This window comes from Sander lucioperca, chromosome 10 (assembly GCF_008315115.2).
Source record: "Sander lucioperca isolate FBNREF2018 chromosome 10, SLUC_FBN_1.2, whole genome shotgun sequence".
Lineage (NCBI taxonomy): Eukaryota > Metazoa > Chordata > Actinopteri > Perciformes > Percidae > Sander > Sander lucioperca.
Genome location: NC_050182.1, coordinates 39,947,602 through 39,965,631, shown reverse-complemented (window position 1 = coordinate 39,965,631; position 18,030 = coordinate 39,947,602). Strand labels below are relative to the sequence as shown.

General features: G+C 40.0%; 1 long non-coding RNA gene across 1 annotated transcript; it reads right to left on the bottom strand.

The window, feature by feature from the left end:
• Window positions 1-1,889: 1,889 nt before the first annotated feature.
• On the bottom strand, window positions 1,890-9,804 carry LOC118496192. Its single transcript, XR_004898682.1, has 3 exons — window positions 9,793-9,804; window positions 5,615-5,617; window positions 1,890-2,064 (listed from the first exon to the last, which is right to left on the bottom strand). It is a non-coding gene; the product is annotated as an uncharacterized LOC118496192 (long non-coding RNA).
• Between the last annotated feature and the right edge of the window lie 8,226 nt (window positions 9,805-18,030).

Sequence of the window (18,030 nt, the reverse complement as noted above, 5' to 3'; positions counted from 1 at the left end):
TGTCCGACTCATCTACCAACCCTTTGTAGGCCAGCTCAGGTTTGCCTTGGACCAGCCCTTAGCAGTCATATGCAACAATTTTGGAAGATGTTGTCCTGAAGCCAGGGTGTCAGATCAGAAAATGCTAGCATGGGTCAGAGAGGGAGATTGCAAACAATTTGGAGGACTTGTTGGCGGAGAAAATGAAAAGACAAGCCTATGAAGCAGCAGACACTAATGTAGTGTTTCCTGTGATCTTTTCATTCTAGAATCTTATCGAGACCTATTGTGACAACAGAGGAAGCAGTCACTGTATTTCAACCATCTATTCTCCAGTGTTTTGTTGTGAAAGCCAATTAAAGAACTGTCCTCTGACACTAGGCCCACAGAGCAGATTATGATAATTCTAACATTTTCATATTCTTTTATCTCCCACCACTAATTCGCTGATCTTTCTCCTCTACTAGATTATATTTTTCAGGATGTTGCTGGTTTTTGTTATCTAACGGTGGCGTGAATAATTTAGAAGTTATGATATTTTTAGCCTTTCTGCTCCTCCGTGGTAACAAGAAAAGCCACTCTGTGCACAGGATGCAAAGTCATAATTTATTCATGAGGAGATGCCACACGACCCAGGAACACAGAGGGATTTAGGAGCTGGACAGGAGAACACAGCCCTGCCATCACCCATTCATCAGTACTGAGCAGTGTGTACAGTATATGTCATTATTAGTGAGGTCAAAGCTGTGTAGCATGCTGACCCCCAGTAGCAAGTCACTGAGTGACCTGGAGTCCAACAGGGATTATTGAAGTTCCCCACAGGAATACAAGCAGCTGTTTCAAGTGAATGAAAAGCTAGAGACAGGAATCAGTCAACTCTTTCTAACAATGGAAACCTACATCTTGCTTGTTGTGAAGGTGGGTGTATTCTCTGGGGTGATGGACAAACACTGGCACAGCATGATTCTTCCATTTCTGTCCACTGTTGAGCATAGATGTATTATGAGACAACAGGCCCTATGGGCACGGACATGTAAAATCCCCCCTCCACCAGTGCAAGTACACTGACTTGCAGCCAACAGCCCAATAACTAAATCCACCTGTATCTCAACAAGATTTACAGCACACATACACACAATTAACGCTAATGTGGCATTATCCAGCAGGGGACCCCAAACTTTCTTTTCCGAGCCACATTAACCAACTCCGACTGGGGGATTCCGAGGCATTCCCAGGCCAGGGTGGATATATAATCCCTCCACCTAGTCCTGGGTCTCCCCCGAGGCATCCTCCCAGCTGGATGGGCCTGGAACACCTCCCTAGGGAGGTGCCCAGGGGGCATCCTTACCAGATGCCCAAACCACCTCAACTCACATAATTTTTGCACAGTAGTAGAATTTTTTGCGTGGAAAGTAGCCACCTGAGGTGGTTCGGGCATTTGGCAAGGATGCCCCGCCTTGGGGCCTTACTTCTTGGGAGGTGTTCCAGGCACGTCCAGCTGGGAGGAGGCTTCGGGGAAGACCCAGGACTGGGTGAAGAGAATATATCTCCGGGCCTGGTAAAGCTTCGGGATCACCTAGTCAGAGTTGAGCTGTGTTTGAAATCGTTCCCTATCATTGGAAATAGCGCACTATATAGTGTGTTCGCCATTTTGTAGTGTTTCTCCATGGTAAATTTCATTCACTACACTATAGTGTAGTCCACTATAAAATACCCACAATGCACAGCTAATTTGAGTGTACATATGATGTACCCTACATTTCACTCCCGTGTCCCACAATGCAACACGGTCGTGTTTTTCCGGTGCAGAAGAAGAAGCAGAAGCACCCGCGGAAACTGAAAAGGGAAAAATGGAGCAGGCTTTAGTTTCTAAACAGTAGAAATGTAACATGCAACATCAATCCAACCTTTTACTATTCTCCGGATCACTCCGTTTGTTTCAGGGACATATTAGAAGTATTTTTGTTTTGGTTTGTTTACATGATGCTGGGTCCTCCCTGACACAAATAACCGGTGCATTTTCTGACACAACGATATTTTCAGTGAGTGTCCGAAATCTCGTTTGGTCGTTCCCTATATAGTTCACTATTAAATAAACACTATGTAGGGTATAGTGAGTGAGTGAACGAGGGAACGGTTTCGAACACAGCTTTGGTTAATGTGGCTCGGGAAAGGTAAGTCTGGGGTCCCTTGCTGGAGCTGCTGTCCCTGTAACCCGACCCCGGATAAGCAAATGAAGATGGATGGATGGTGGGAAATGTTTAAATTATGCTAGCCAGTATGGAAACAGAGTGCTACGCTTTCTTGTTGTTGCTAATGTGTCTAAGTAGCATTCGGATAATAATCATTTTTTGCTCCTGCACACTGCATGTTTCAGACATTGGAGTTAGTGAATTATACTGTTTGATAAGAATGTGTTTTGTGATGTTAAGTGAGCTAACTTGCCTCTGCTAGTTGTTATAAGTTCAACGTGAATGTGCATGCTCCTGATGTAATGCTGAATTGATTCTAAATTGGTAGCAACTGTCTAGTCTTTCTATATAACAGAAAACTGAGTAAGTTACATTTATTTATGATGTATATGTATAGTAGATAAAGTGATGTCATCCACTACATGTACAGATTAAAGAGGGTAAAAGATACAGAGTAGAATAGAAATGAATGTTGTACAGGATCAGATCGGTACACATATGTAATTGAGTACATGATTTAGTTAATAGCCAGGCTTGTGTATATTTGTATTGTTTATTTTTTAAGATTCTGATTTAGATCGTTTATACACTAAGCAAAATAAATGTGACAGACTTTGCATTGATATTAAGTTGAATTAACATTCTAATGAGAACAGCAACATTAAACGGCAGCACATCCAATTTGTCCGCATTGTCAACACTGCCCTGTGCCCAGAAGGTGTTACACCAACAGCATATTAACTAAGAAATAACAGGATTTGAGGGGATAAACATTCCCCTAAAATATATCATGACGGTTTATTTCTTGTGACATCGTCAAAGTGAATGTTTTTCACATGATGAAGTTATTGACATGAATAACCAGTGTTGGGAAGGATACTTTCAAAACGTATTCCGTTACAGAATACAGAATACATGCCCAAAAATGTAATTTGTAACATATTCTGTTACGATACTCAATCTGAGTAACATATTCTGAATATGAATTCTGAGTAGGAATGCAGCCATCACATACAGCTTACTAAACAGGCCTATTCTAGTGTGTTCTTCTGTTCCAATTGGCTGAATGTGTACCTAGCAACAAGCAGATAGATTTGGGGATTTGTAGTCCCGAACTGCATACTACAAAAATCTAACCGCAGTCTTGAAGCTACCACGAGCTAATTTTAGCTAACGTTAGCTAACATGTCAACGTCTTTCAACGGCTCTGGGGATAGTAAATCGGCACGTAGGAGAATGTAAAGTCGCACGTCAACTATAAAATAGCAAGGTGGCCAGTAAAACTACAGCAAAAAAAAAAAACTTACTTTGTATTCTGAATACGTAACGCCGGTACATGTATTCCGTTACTCCCCAACACTGTGACTGACTAAGCTCTTTGACTATGACAACTATGACAAGAAATGCAGTAGTGACTTCACGCAGAGGCTCTGGTTTAGGGGCCCCCAGAGGCTGGCAGTGCTAAGGTGATTTCACTATTAGGCCAGAGATCTTCAACAGGGGGTCTGCTACCCCTAAGAGGTACTACAGACGGGCCGCCTGATTATTGTTTGATCATTTTTTGATATTTATGTTTTTCCAAAAAGTAAAAAAAATGTCTGAAAATATAAACTAACATGAATCTAACACATATATATTAGCCAAGTTTTTTGCTAAAAAAAAATCATTTAATTTACAAAATATTGATAATAGGCTTACTATAGGTAAGACTTGATGTTTAAATATAATATTAATTTAAATTTTCATCCAGCCGGCCCAATTTAATATGCAATTTATATGCAAAATGTTATATTTAAGTAGGTAGTTGGGGGTCCCTGCTTTGTCTCTCTTTTAGCTAAGGGATCCTTGGCCTAAAAAACTTTGAAGACCCCTGCATTAGGCAATTGTACATTAGGTTACTGCCTGCTATGGGGAACTACGCAAAATATTCAATAAGAATGTTTAAAAAATATGCAATATGGCCATCTACATAGGATTTGAAAGACAAAACAACAATCTCAGCAAAGACTTTTGAAATATGTTTCAGTATGACACACAGCAAAAGCAAAGTTTGATATTATTTTCTATGGGATGCCACCAATTCATTTCTCGGTATTGTAGCTGACAGCGTATAATGCATGTCCACACGTGTCTGTAGGCCTTTTTCAGAGCAGACATTTTGACTCATAATTGACTCATTAATAGTAGGAAAAGCACAGGTATGCTATGAAAATACGTCAAAATGTCTTCTGTGAAAAAGGTTGGTTGCCATGAGGCATGATGCCATGGTTTTATAGAATTCAAGAATATTTTTTAACTCTTATTGTCCTCATTGTTTCAAATGTTTAAAGGCAGCACCTTGTCTTTTGCTGTTTGAGCACACATTCATTAGTTAAACAGTGATCACATTTCATCTCAAACCTGTGTTTAACTTGCATAGAGTTCTCTGCAACCGAAGATCTACAACAAAACAGTTTAAAATAATGAAATAAAATGGAGCTGCCAAACTTTTTTAATTTTGTGGGGGGAAATTCAACTGCTCCTAATATTGTTGTTAAAAACAAATTTCACCAGTAACGCTGAGTTTCATCCACATCAGTACTTGCTTGTGTTGTGTATTGCTGTGTATTTTGGGCTACGATCAGATCCATAGTGATGTACACCTGATGGATTGTGGGTAACTTTAGCTTCCATTGTTGGTGTTAGCCATGCTGCTGTGAAGACATTCTGTTGTGCTAATAAACGGTCAATATTCTGCCGTAGTCCGGGTTATAATTGTTATATCTAGTAACATCAAACAGTGAAGAATATAACAGTTAATATACAGACAGTATGGTTTAAAAACAACATAATGTGCCTAATTCTGGGCCCAAATGTTGTTATTGTGCCCACAGCCTTCAAATGTCTAGTTCTGTCCTTGAACATCACAACACATTTCAGCTGTGTTTGCAGTTTCATCAGTCCATCATTTAGAACAGTGATTTAGGACTTCACTTCACTTAATGTTGGATCTCTGCTCCCATAGGTCGCTGGCTCTGCTGTCAGACCACAATAAGCTTTGTCAGAGGCAATGGCCAGGTACACACTGGGATAATACTCTCACAGGCAACATGTAACATGTAGCTTGCATTGTAACATGCTGTATGATTTGTGTGGTAGCAGCTCATCATGAATGCAACACTGCTGATGGGGTCGAATTCCCAAAAGGCACAGTCAAATATATTACCTATACACATGTACAGGACATGATGCATTCCTACACCATAAAATAAAAATATATATATATATATATATATATATATTTTTTTTTTTAAATCTATAGACAACAGCATAATTGATGCATTGTTCAATCCTGCCAAAAACTGTTGTCATATGTGGTATATTTTGGCAACAAGTGACACTTATGAGTTTTTAACTATGTTGTTTTATTGTTGTGTGTATTTTACATGTTGTGTGTTGCATACGTTCTGCGTAATTTTTACGATGATGTATGGTGTATGATGGCTGGTTCAGACGTTATTGTCTAAGGCTCCGTGGTGTGAAATGAAGATTGATTGAACTCTTCTCATGCATCATTTATAGAGATAATTAATGAGAGTGCATCTCCACTCAACTGACCTTGTCTGGAATAAATGATCAGAGTAAATGCTGGGGAAATGTTATACCACTCAAGGTGAATGGATGAAAGTGGTAACAAGAGGAGGAATTAGACCAGTCAACATTTCTATTTTTCTTACAGTGTTTGACCTGCTGATGGTTTTGCAAAAATGTCATGTCATATCTTAACAACTACTCACTATTATTTCATTAGTGTGTGTGTGTGTGTGTGTGTGTGTGTGTGTGTGTGTGTGTGTGTGTGTGTGTGTGTGTGTGTGTTTTTTTACGGCCCACGACTTCACTGTTTGGTTCAGCCTCAGCGCTTTTATCAACCTCAAAGTCAGTGACTTGCTGTTGAACATGGTGGTCAGATCATATTGGGAAGAAGTGACTCAATAAAGTAGTGATGTTAATTATCGTGATACCGCATGCGATCTCGTCTTGCGTGCTTTACATTTTGGTAGAAGAAAGCAACCGTCACATCCAAGGGCTCGCAGTACGGTACGCCACGCCACTATTCGGTCGGTAAGTCTGGATTTTCTAATTAAATACTGTTGAAATCTCAGCAAAATGTCGTTTAATGTCTTGAGAGTCACTACGTAACATTAACGTTAAATAAGTGCCGCGAGCTTATTTGCTTGCGCTATTTTATCACCATGTTTCATTTGAATTACTTTTTTGAGCGGGAGCCATTCATGTTACATTCAACTTAACTTTGCGGTGCTCCTCAGTCCATTTCTGTTTGAATTGGTTTGCCAACTGACTGTTCAGTTACATTGTGTGTTAACTGCACCGTGACCGTAGCGTTAGTGAGATTTGGCCATCGAGCAGCCTCTGCTAATGTTATCAGCGGCATTAAGTTAGCGATGCCACCCCCCAAACACCGTGTAATGAGACCATGAGCAGACGGAGAGGAAATTCAAACAAAAAAGGACACATTAACTGGTGTCTGCTCTGTCTGAAGCAGTGGTAGCAATAATCATGTAGCGATGGCCTGCCACTGCTTAACGTACATAATGGAAACTTTTATCTTTTTTTGGGACACAAGCTCCTGGCTTTGCACAGTCAGCCCAGTGTTTGACATCTTAGGATCTTTTAAATCCCACAAGAGCAGAAAACACAGGTCTTTTTCACCAAAAGATTTTAAACCAGGAATTGTAGTATCAGCCACCCTCGCTTCTCCAGAATCTGCTTCAAATACGTCTGATGACATTAGTGAGGATGCTCAAATTGGTAGCAGTACTGGTGCTCTAAATGACCTCCCAGATGTAATCGTGCACAGTTTGGCAGCAGCTTTGTTAAAATTAGAACATTTTTTTCCATGTACCAAGCAGAGCAATCAATGATTTCTTGGTAGAACTTCACCACTTAACTGGCTGTCTCTCAAAATCTCATCCTGAAGGTGTTCTAGTAGACATTTTTCAGAAGCACAAGCTCCAAGTTGACAGAGCTGTCATAGATGAAATAATCTCTGTGCTCAGCAAATTCTTTAAATAAGGCCGTAGAGAAGGATGGACCTTGAGTTCTGCATATCAACGTAAGCAATATTACAAGGCAAAATTTAATGTTGTTGAACCACTTGAATATATTTTGGATGCGAAAGAGAACAAAACATTCCAGTATGTCCCCATCCTAGAATCCCTGCAAGTGCTGCTGAGTAGGAAAGATATTGTGGACAAGATAGTTAGTAATCACGAAACACAAAGGGAGACAGAGACTGGAAAATAAATTGTGTACAGGTCTTATAAGGATGGTCTGCATTTTAAGGAAAATAGTTTGTTGTCAGGGGAAGACCTAAGTTTATCCATAACTTTGTATGCTGATGACTTTGAGGTCTGTAACCCTTTAGGCACCTCCCACAAAACCCACAAAGTTTGTGCTGTGTATTGGGTACTGAGTAACCTTCCCCCAGTGTCTCATTCTAGTTTGTCCTCAATTTTCTTGGCCACTTTGTGTAAAAAGGACAATGTAAAGTAATTTGGTTATTTAAAAAATGATGCCCTGACTAGTTGTGTCATAGATAATGTGTTCATGTGTAAAAGTAATGCTCGACTTCATTAGGATGTGTTTCCAAATATTCCATAGCAGAGCCCAGATGATAAACCATGCACAGTGCATGCCATGATATGGCGGGTAGGTGTAGATTTGATGTTAGAAATGTCTTCTAAAATCTTTGGGCTGTGCCGTTATTTAAAAATAATTTCATGTTGTTTCAGATAAACGCAGAGCGCATCACAACCATGCCTCTACAGTCAAGATTTCTGTCGCAGCTTGACCTTCTCTCTGAAAATTGCTGAGAGTGTTTTCAATTCAATTCAATTCAATTCAATTTTACTTATAGTATCAAATCATAACAAGAGTTATCTCGAGACACTTTACAGATAGAGTAGGTCTAGACCACACTCTATAAAGCCCCAACAATTCCAATAGTTCCCCCAAGAGCAAGCATTAGCAGTGGCTATTGCGACAGTGGCGAGGAAAAACTCCCTTTTAGGAAGAAACCTCGTTTTCAAAGCGACCGGGGGAGCAGGGAGAAAAAGCTGAAAGTAAGAACTTTTAACTCTAAATTGTTTAACTATAAAGTGGATATGCATTGCATTAAGTCAGTAAAAGATGTATATGCATCCATTGCAAAGCTCAACTCTCTTTACCTGTGACTACTAATTCCACTGAAAGGACCCAGTCATTTTAATCATGCATTCACTGTCCCACTGTGAGAAATTTATCTTTTTTATATCATCCCTGGAGATGATATAAAGTCCAGTCCATAAAGGTCAGTTCCAAACAGGTAGTTCTAATGTTTTGTAGATACTGGTGTCACATGCTGACTTGTTTAAAAAAGTCAAGAGTTTTTGTATTTGATCACTTTCTTCTATGCTACTGAAAATTTGAGTTCAATTATCTCTATTTTCTTTGTTGTAATTCTTAAGGATGACATTGATGCCGGAAGGAAGTCCCTCATTAAAGGACTCTGCATCTATCTGAATGAGAATCCCGACATCTTGGTGCAGGAGTACATGGTGAGTGTTTTGTGAGTAGATTGTGGCTTTGCTACATTTCAAAACGTATTCGGTTAACCCTGTAATCCTACTTGGACTGTTTAGGTCCATTTGCCCTCTTTATCACTTTGGCAAAGTGATTCCAGCGCTGAGATTAAAACAAATGGCCCAAACAGTCCACTTCTGAAGTGAAAAACCACCTATTTTGACCCCTCTGCCACAGAGCAAAAAAATATTGTTTCTCTTACATTAGGAATTACACCAGTGTGAAAACACTTCAAATTTGTGAATCTAGTGAAAGAAGGAAAATTCCACCATCTTCCTACACTGCACTGACAAGGGCAGAATTGGGAATTAGGATACAGCCCTGGGGTCTCATTTATAAAACTGTGCGTAGGATCCTTACTAAAAGTGTACATATGCCCAAAAGCCAAAAATGGCGTACGCCAAAAAAAATTCAGATTTATCAAACCATGCAGATTACCCACAAGAGTGCGTAGATGAATCAGCCTCTTATCCCGCCCTGTACACGCCCATTTGTAACCATAAATAGTCAATGCAAAGCACCTCATGACTGCTGATCAGTATGTTTATGACCCTGGCAGTTGTTCTTTCGTCATGCCGAATCACGATGACTGATGGCGGGGAAAAGCAAAAAACTTCTCAGACGTCCAAAACGGCAGGCATTACGGCACTCGGGGACAGCTTCGATATACCAGACGTATATGATAAGATTTAACAGAACTATATATTATATCCAAACAACCCTAAGCAATAAAGTTGAAGATTATATATAATATTTTTATAAAACACTTAGCTGTCTGACATTTCCCTCCGGAAACAGCCGCTTGCCCCCAGAGTTGCAAGGACCTGTATTTGGACTGGGATGGCACGGTTCCGGTGCGTTGCCCTCTCTACTGGACCCAATTCAGCACATAGATCCAAGGGAATTTAAATCGCCATGTTAGCCAGTCATCGTCATGGTCCCTGAAGCCTCTTTTTCTCCTGATTCTTCCCTTCCCAACCCTGAGATACAATTTGAAGACGAAAGTGTAATAGGCAAACACACTTTTCTTCATGCAGGTTTTGTCACGAACAGTATTTCAATCAGGAGAGACTTCGTTGCAGATATGCAAAGATTTATTGTACGAATGCATGATATGACATGTACAGTCTTTGGAGATTAGATTCCATCATTATGAAATTATATATATATATATATATATTTAGGGGATTAGAAAGCCAGAAGCAGATCCCCCCGATGGAGTCTAGACACTGATGGTGGTGTGAGGAACCCGAATACCGAAACGAGGAGCCGATGGCAGTCTTGTCGGAGGAGGAGGAACCAGGAGCCGTGCAAGGTGAAGACCGGAGGAGCAAGGGGAGGAGGAGGGTTGTGTTCTTAGCCTGAAATGACAACTGAGCAGCAGAGAGAGACAGGTTTAAAACAGGGATGTCAAGCTGTGATTGGCTCGTGAGATTCAAGGCCGCTTCTGATTGGTTAGATAAATATGAACGCCTCTAACAGCTGTTCAGTTTTAGAAGAGAGAGAAATGTGATTAAGTTTAGAAGTCATCCTGCAAGAATTTACGCTGAGCTCCATTAAAGTTCGGACCAATAACGAGGACATTAAGTGTAACGATTGTGCAAGAGCTTGACAGCTGTATTTCCAGACTTTGACATTTGATGATATATGCACAGTATTAAAGACAGGTATTTAGTTATTTACACTGTGCAGTGCAGTTATCTAATGCTAGGGTATTTACATGCTATCCTGTATTCCATGCAATCGGGCCGTCTCATCCTCCTGCGCTCCGTAGCGGACAATTGACGGCGAGACAGCGCAGATTAAACATTCATTTTTTATTAAAGATTTGAGTTGGATTTTACAAGGTGTTTATGGAACAATTATCACACAGTACAAGCCCAAATAACACTGCTGGATTTAATCTTCATGGTAACGTGGATCTAACGTGGATGATATGGAGTGAAAAAATGTGCATGAGGCACACTTGAAAATATTATGAGTAATCGTTATTCCCACATTTACTTTCTGCAGTCTGACTTCAGTTCACCACCTCACCAGTTTGCGAGGGGGACCGCACATTCTCCCGTCAAGTTTGTTTTTTATAAATCACAACCGTTGCGTGGGAAGTGGCGTACGCACATTTTCAGCCCCGTTTTGTGCGTACGCCACATTTATAAATGATAAAAATCATCCAGGAACATGAAAACAACTTCCAGAAAAGATGAGGATGAGAATTCAATCTTTACATTAGTTTGTAAAGCTTGAAGGCTCCTCTTCATTTGATCTGGAATAATTTATTTATTTTTCAGAAATAAAATAAACCATAAATGGCAGCATGGCAGGGCATTCGTTGGCTGTAGTAATCTGCTATGCTGCTTACATGGGTTTAAATAAACTATAGCATTATAATTGCTGCATTAAAAAGCAATCAGTTTTTTTAATTTATTTTTTATTTTTTATAAAGCTTCAAGAAATGTTTTATCTTGATCTTGATCTTTTATCTTAATCTGATGTTGGCATCATCGTCGAGGGTGTGGTGGTTCTTCAAGATCTGGATAATGTGGCCCTTGCAACAGCCTTGCTGTTTGGACTTTTTTACTCTTTGAACATGAGGTATCCGTCACAGCTCCGCTACACTTTCAAAGTGATTCAAAAGGCGGTAATGGAGTTGGATGTGACTCAACTCTCGAGGAAAGCCCAAAGCTTAAAGACAAAACTGCTCCAGTAAGGAGAACTCACTGTTGTTGTGCATGTGAGGCGGTTAGCTCCAGGTAGGAGGACATTTAAAGCTCACACTTGCTCTCCTGCATTTTGGAGGTTGAATATCCAGGTGAACTTTATTACAGAGGGAATACTCGACACACTGCGCGAGCTTCGCCTGCAATGGAGACCAGCAGCTGAGCCTGCGGTCTCGCTCTATGTCGCTAGCCGGTAAGGTGACATCTTCAGCGGTGAAACGCAGAACGAGGGCTGGACGGGGCTGGACTATGAGCTAGCTAGGTGGAAAGCTAACGCTAGCCGGCCACCTGTTCCATCAATCCTGCTTGCAAGTGTCCGCTCATTAGACAACAAACTGGACTACATCCAACTTCAACGAAAAACTCCCAACGCAACAATGGGTGTGCACTAAAAGTCATATGTCGTTTTTATATATTTTAAATGTGTAACACCACTTGAGCCACGGTGAAACGTTGTTTCGTGTATATGGTTGAAATGACAATAAAACACACTTGAGTTGACTGTCTCACTGTCTGTCTGTCTGTCTGTCTGTCTGTAAACGGTAGGCGTGGCTTTGGGAGTAGACTCTAAAGCAGCGAAGCAAGTGCATTCTGGGATTTGGTGTCTTTCATCCACATGAGCCAAAAACACATTTTCTGGCTTTTCTCGGCCTAGAAGCCACCAATTTCAAAAAAAAAAAAAAATCACATTTCTACTACATAAGTGACCCAATTTAAAGATATATTCATCTTTGCAACGGTGAAATATCCCTTTAACTGCCATGTGGACGGGGCCAGTTTTTTTCCCTCTTCCTCTCCTCTACAAGTTCTCTGATTGGCAGCATTCTTCAATCTTAGTTTCTATCTGTCTTATAGGTGAAGAGATGGAGAACTGTACACAGTATAAATAGTGCCATCAGGGCCGTGTGAAACAGGATGTTTAGTTTAATTCAGTTGGAGTATAAGAATTTCAATACTTCTAAGAATACAGCTCAGACATGGCTCTTGTAGGGATCGTTTTTCTTCGTGTACAGGCCCTACTTGTGGGACCAGAGATGTGTTTAGGTAATGATGTGTTTCAACCGCTGTTCCAATTCCTACAACAGTATTGCATTAGGGTACAAGGTCAATTCATGGCCGGACTGAAGGCAGTGTAACCGTTTTGAAATATTTACCTGTTACTTGTATATGTGACACTTAAACCTTGAATCTTAGTTGATGACCAGATTCTTTTTTTTTCTTCCACATGGCATCTTTCAGATTATTGGAGACAAAACACGGGTATTTATTTTATTGCACTTTTTGTCTAGATTTTAGTTACATATTTTAAAGGCAGTTGTCTCAAAATTAATGTATATTTGCTTTACTCTCACTGTATATTTCATAGCTGGAGTTATAGGACATTTTATTCATAAAACCTTAACTGCCATGTGGACGGGGCCATTTTTTTTCCCCCTCTTCCTATCTGCTAAAAGTTCTCTGATTGGCAGCATTCTTCAATTTTACTTTCTATATCTCTTTACAAGTGAAGAGATGGAGAACTGTACACAGTCTAAATAGTCCCACCAGGGCCGTGTGAAATGGGATGTTGCAGTTGTACTAAAGAATTTTAAATACTTCTAAGAATACTGTTTTGAATCAAAATCTTCTATAGTTACATTGAATTGTTTACAGTTACAATTGTTATTTAACTTAATCTTGACAATAGAGACCTTGAACATGTTTGTATTGTTCTCTTCGAAGATGGTTGCCTGTAACCTTTTTCAAAAGAAAACGTTTAATTTCCATTCTGTGACTAAGTCGGTAAAACACTGAAAAACTGACATTACTTGTTCACTGTTGATTTGTATTACAGTAGAACAGTAATGTCAGTTCAATTCTTTACCTACTATCACTGCAGTGAAATTAGACATTTTATTTTGAGAGTTTAGTGGTTACAGGCAACCATCTTCAGAGAACAATACAAACAATATGTTTTAAGGCCTAAAAAAATAAATTTGTGTAATTGACACTAGAATATAACACTAACATGTAATATGAAAATAACGTGCACTATTAGTATTGGAGTAAAATTTATTGAATAGTGTTGAAATAAAGTGATAAAATTGTGAAGGATTAAAATGTTCCAAGAGCTCAAATTACTTTATCAAAACATGTTTCAATCACACTGTATCAACACAAAATACACAGGTTTATTGTACATGAATAACTTTGATGAGTTATGAATTTAACTCAATTGTTTAAGTTGCTGCCAAAGTAAAACATCTGTGTGCAACCAATGTCCACTATTGAATTAAGTTAATACAACATGTTCTTTTTTTCAGTGTTGCTCACATTCTGTTAGTGACGCAAAAAGCCCCACGGAGAGGTCGAGGTAGATATTTGGACATGCAAAGTGTCTGACTTTGACATTAGAGATGCTGTTTGCATTTCATCTCCAAAACAACAACCGGATGTGACGATTTTTGACGAGAGCCACTATTGTTTATGGTTGCGCTGTGCTAAGCTAAATGCTAAAGGGGGAAAGTTGCCAATTTTCATTCCTTCTGCGAGTCATTCAGTAGAGTAAACGCGGACCTCTGGGTACTGCCACCACACATCTGCATGTACGACAATACAGAAAATATGCAACTTTTATCAGCTAACGATAGTGGCAGCTAGCTAGCTTGGTTGGTATAAGGCTGAACAAGACATTTTTAGGCAACCAAATCTTCCAATGAACTTTAAAGTGCAAATACATAGTAAGAGGGTCAAAGTTTAAGAAGAAAACATGGACGACACCATCAAGTTCACAGCTAAGCCTCTGTCCTGATTGACAGTTCCTAAAGCATCCCCTGCTTTAACATCTATTTTAAAATAAAAGGAACCATAATTTAGAAAATGAACATCATGCTGTATTGAAGAAGACTTGAAACTAGCGATTGAGTGCATAAACAGAAAATGTTTACTGAGGTAATAAATCAAGAGAGAAGTAGGCTCATTTTCTCATAGACTTCTATAGAGACAGACTTCTTTTTGGAGCCAGTGGAGTCGCCCCCTGCTGGAAGTTAGAGAGCATGCAGCTTTAAGGCACTTCTGATTGGCTTCACTTTTCCGGAAAGTGAAGCCGAGGGGATCTGGAAGCTTTGTCTATTATTTTTACAGTTTATGGTTTCCTCTAGCAATGACCTCATCTCTCCAAGGAAGGGTAGGTCAGACCTCCATGTTTAACTATATATCTTTAAAGCTTTAGTGCGTAACTTTTTCATATGGAAATGAAAACAGAAATAAACAAGTTTGATGATTTTACATATCTCCGCAGTTCAAATCAACTGCTATTTGTGTACCCAGAAGTGATTTTTGTCTTAGCGTCCATCACAGTGATTCGGTCTATTACATGGTACGTATTTTATCCTAAATGTTGTATACTCTACCACCTGTGTGACTTTTTAAATAATTTGAATGCTATGCTATATATGAAGACCTGCTGTATATATTTTACATTTTAAGCTTTATGTTTCAGCCACCATCCACATTTCCAGCAAGTCAACCATTTCAGACAACTGGGATGTGGCTAAAGATCCCTGACTCAGTCTTTGCAGAACATCCTGTGGTGTTCTCTCTCATATTAATCTTGTCTTTAATGTATTTCACTGTGATAAGAGTTGAAAGCCTCAGAGGTGCCAGGCACCCGAGAAGATCCAGAGATAACGATGAGCCAGCGGCGGCCCAATGGGCAGCCCTGATAAAGCCATGGAGATTCAGCCGAGTTTCTTGTGACACCAGCTTTCATCGCAAAATGCCCAGGGGACAGCCACAGAGCATCATTAAGCCCCGTCCATTTCTGATAGCAAAATTAATCCCACAGCTGCAACAGTCTCCACACATGTGGCATGTCAGAAAAAACAATGTCCTTTCAGTCTCAAGTAAGACTAAGACGTAAAAGAAAAAGACGTTTTTGGAGTTTTTCCTCATCCAAAGCGAGGGTCATTGGACAGAGGAAGTTGTATGCTGTGCAGATTGTTAAAGCCCTTGAGGAAAATTTGTCATTTGTGATATTGGGCTGGATATATGAAATTGACTTGACTTCACTTGAAAAAGAAGGCATCATCTTCATTCATGTGAGAGCAGCCTGAGGTTTGTCACAATCTCACATACTCTACACACTGTTAGGTAGCACACTGGTGACTTCAAGCCTGTGAATGCCACAGTAAGGGACATAAAATCCTTGGAACTAAAAGAAAGCAGTAACATTTTGATTAAGATCCACCATGGATGTTGATAACAACTTTGAGCAAAATATGAACATGTTTACCTCATGCCATATACTGGAATAGTTTGTTAAACTTTAGAGTACAGGATTGTCTGGAATATGATTTGTTTGTTTCTGCATATGATACCAAGGCAAGGAATCTGGGCTCGCATAGCCAGACCCCCCTCCAGAGCGTTGCAAAGGACGGTCTGGCTAGTCCACACAGTATTCCAGGATAGGAGAAAAATGTGCTTGGGTTTATTTGCATTTATCTAAATTAATCACAATCGTCTTGGGTGGCCCTAAGCGTCGGACGGAGCAACGGCGCCTCTGCTAAATAGCCTCTGGAAGGAACTTGTTTTGGTGGAACGTGTACATTCAAAAGTAGTTTTAGTCGTGCAACAGAAATCTCAGATTGGACAGATAGTCTAGCTAGCTGTCTGGATTTACCCTGCAGAGATCTGAGGAGCAATTAACCATAGTCCTCAGAAATCCACCAGAGTTTAGAACGCCAACACAAAGAAAGAGGAAGGTGACTGACATGCGGCCGAAAATGAGAGACATCTGGAGGAATTTGGTCTCGGAAGTGGAACATGGTGGATATCAACTAGTCTGATATTGACCTGACAGTTGCTCACTTGATCCTGTGTCATGTGTCATAGTGGAAGACGCTGCATCTGGAAGGCCTCATGACGTTTCAACAAAACACCAGCATGTCAACTCTTTTGTGATTTTTGGCTGAGTTTGACAATTTCAACGGCGTTCGGTGATGTTGACCACCTCGCCTCTGTATGTCTCTGTATACCTTGTTGAGGCAGTTTTCATGTCGCTCTTGGACTATGGTGATGTGATTTATAGACATGCATCATCTTCAACTCTTAAATCTCTGGATTCTATCACTCCGCCGTGAGATTCATAACCGGTCATGTGTATGGTACACATCATTGTATTTCAAATGAAAGTGTTGGGTGGTCTTCTCTCCAAGAGAGATGTGATTCTCACTGGTATCTCTTTATCTAAAAGGCTATTATTGGAAAACTATCACACTACCTTACAGAATGTCTCCGTCACTCAGAGAGACATTACCAGACTCGCTCTGCTGTCTGTCTTTTGCTTCATGTTTTTGCTTTCAGTTTAAGTACCCGACTCCTGGAACAACTTACAACACTTTCTTTCGACAATTTCAAAATCTGGTTTTAAACCTGCAAACTCCTACTTGTACTTGGTTTACACAGGAGTACTTTCTTTTGCATCCTTATAATCCTAATTTACTGTATTTATCAAATCTTATTTTATTTTAATCTTAATCTTTTTTAACTAAAGCGTCTGGGGCAGCAGTGGCTCAGGTGGTAGAGCGGTCGGAAGGTTGATCCCTGGCCCTGCAGTTCCATGTCGAAGTGTCCTTGGGCAAGACACTGAACCCTGAAGTGCTCCGATGCTGCGCCATCGGAGTGTAACTGTGTGTGAATGTGTATCTGATGAGCAGATGGCACCTTGTATGGCAGCCTCGGCCATCAGTTTATGGATGTGTGTTAATGGTGAATGGTTCGTGTACTTTGTAAAAGCGCTTTGAGTAGTTGTTAAGATAAGAAAAGCACTATACAGTATAAATACAGTCCATTTACATTGCCATTCTTAACACTAATCCAAAAAAAAAAAATTCAAATACAAAATCAGCCTATTTGTGAAAACCCCCAGTGATGATAGGCTTACTGGCCTATAGGTAAAGTACTGTGTGTTCACTAAGGTAACCATCCACAGATACAGTTCATTCTAAGGATTCACCGTTCCACATTAATGCCACAACATTAAAACATGATTTAAAAATCATGTCAACATTTATTAAAATAATAACTTAATATTCTTTTCTAGTAAGACCCCTGACTTAATGCATAAATGCTGATAACATGGTGTGAAAGGTAACACAGATGTGTGCTGACCCAGACTAAACCCTTGATGAATGAACTCTTGTTTGAGTGCAGTGGTTGTTGAATAACCAAGGGATTTCCAACAGTATGACTGCAGGAACATGTGACACACATAAAAGTGCGTTTCACTATCTTTGTGGGGACGCGTCATTGACATAATGCATTCCCTAGCCCCTTACCCTAACCTTAACCATCACAACTAAATGCCTAACCTTAACCCTTACCCTCACCCTAACCATAACCTAATTCTAACCCTAATCCTAAAACCAAGTCTTAACCCTCAAACAGCCCTTTAAACTTGTGGGGTCCAGCATTTTGGCCCCACAAAGCTGTCAGGACCCCACAAGTATACTGGACTCCTGGTTTTTGGACCCCATGAA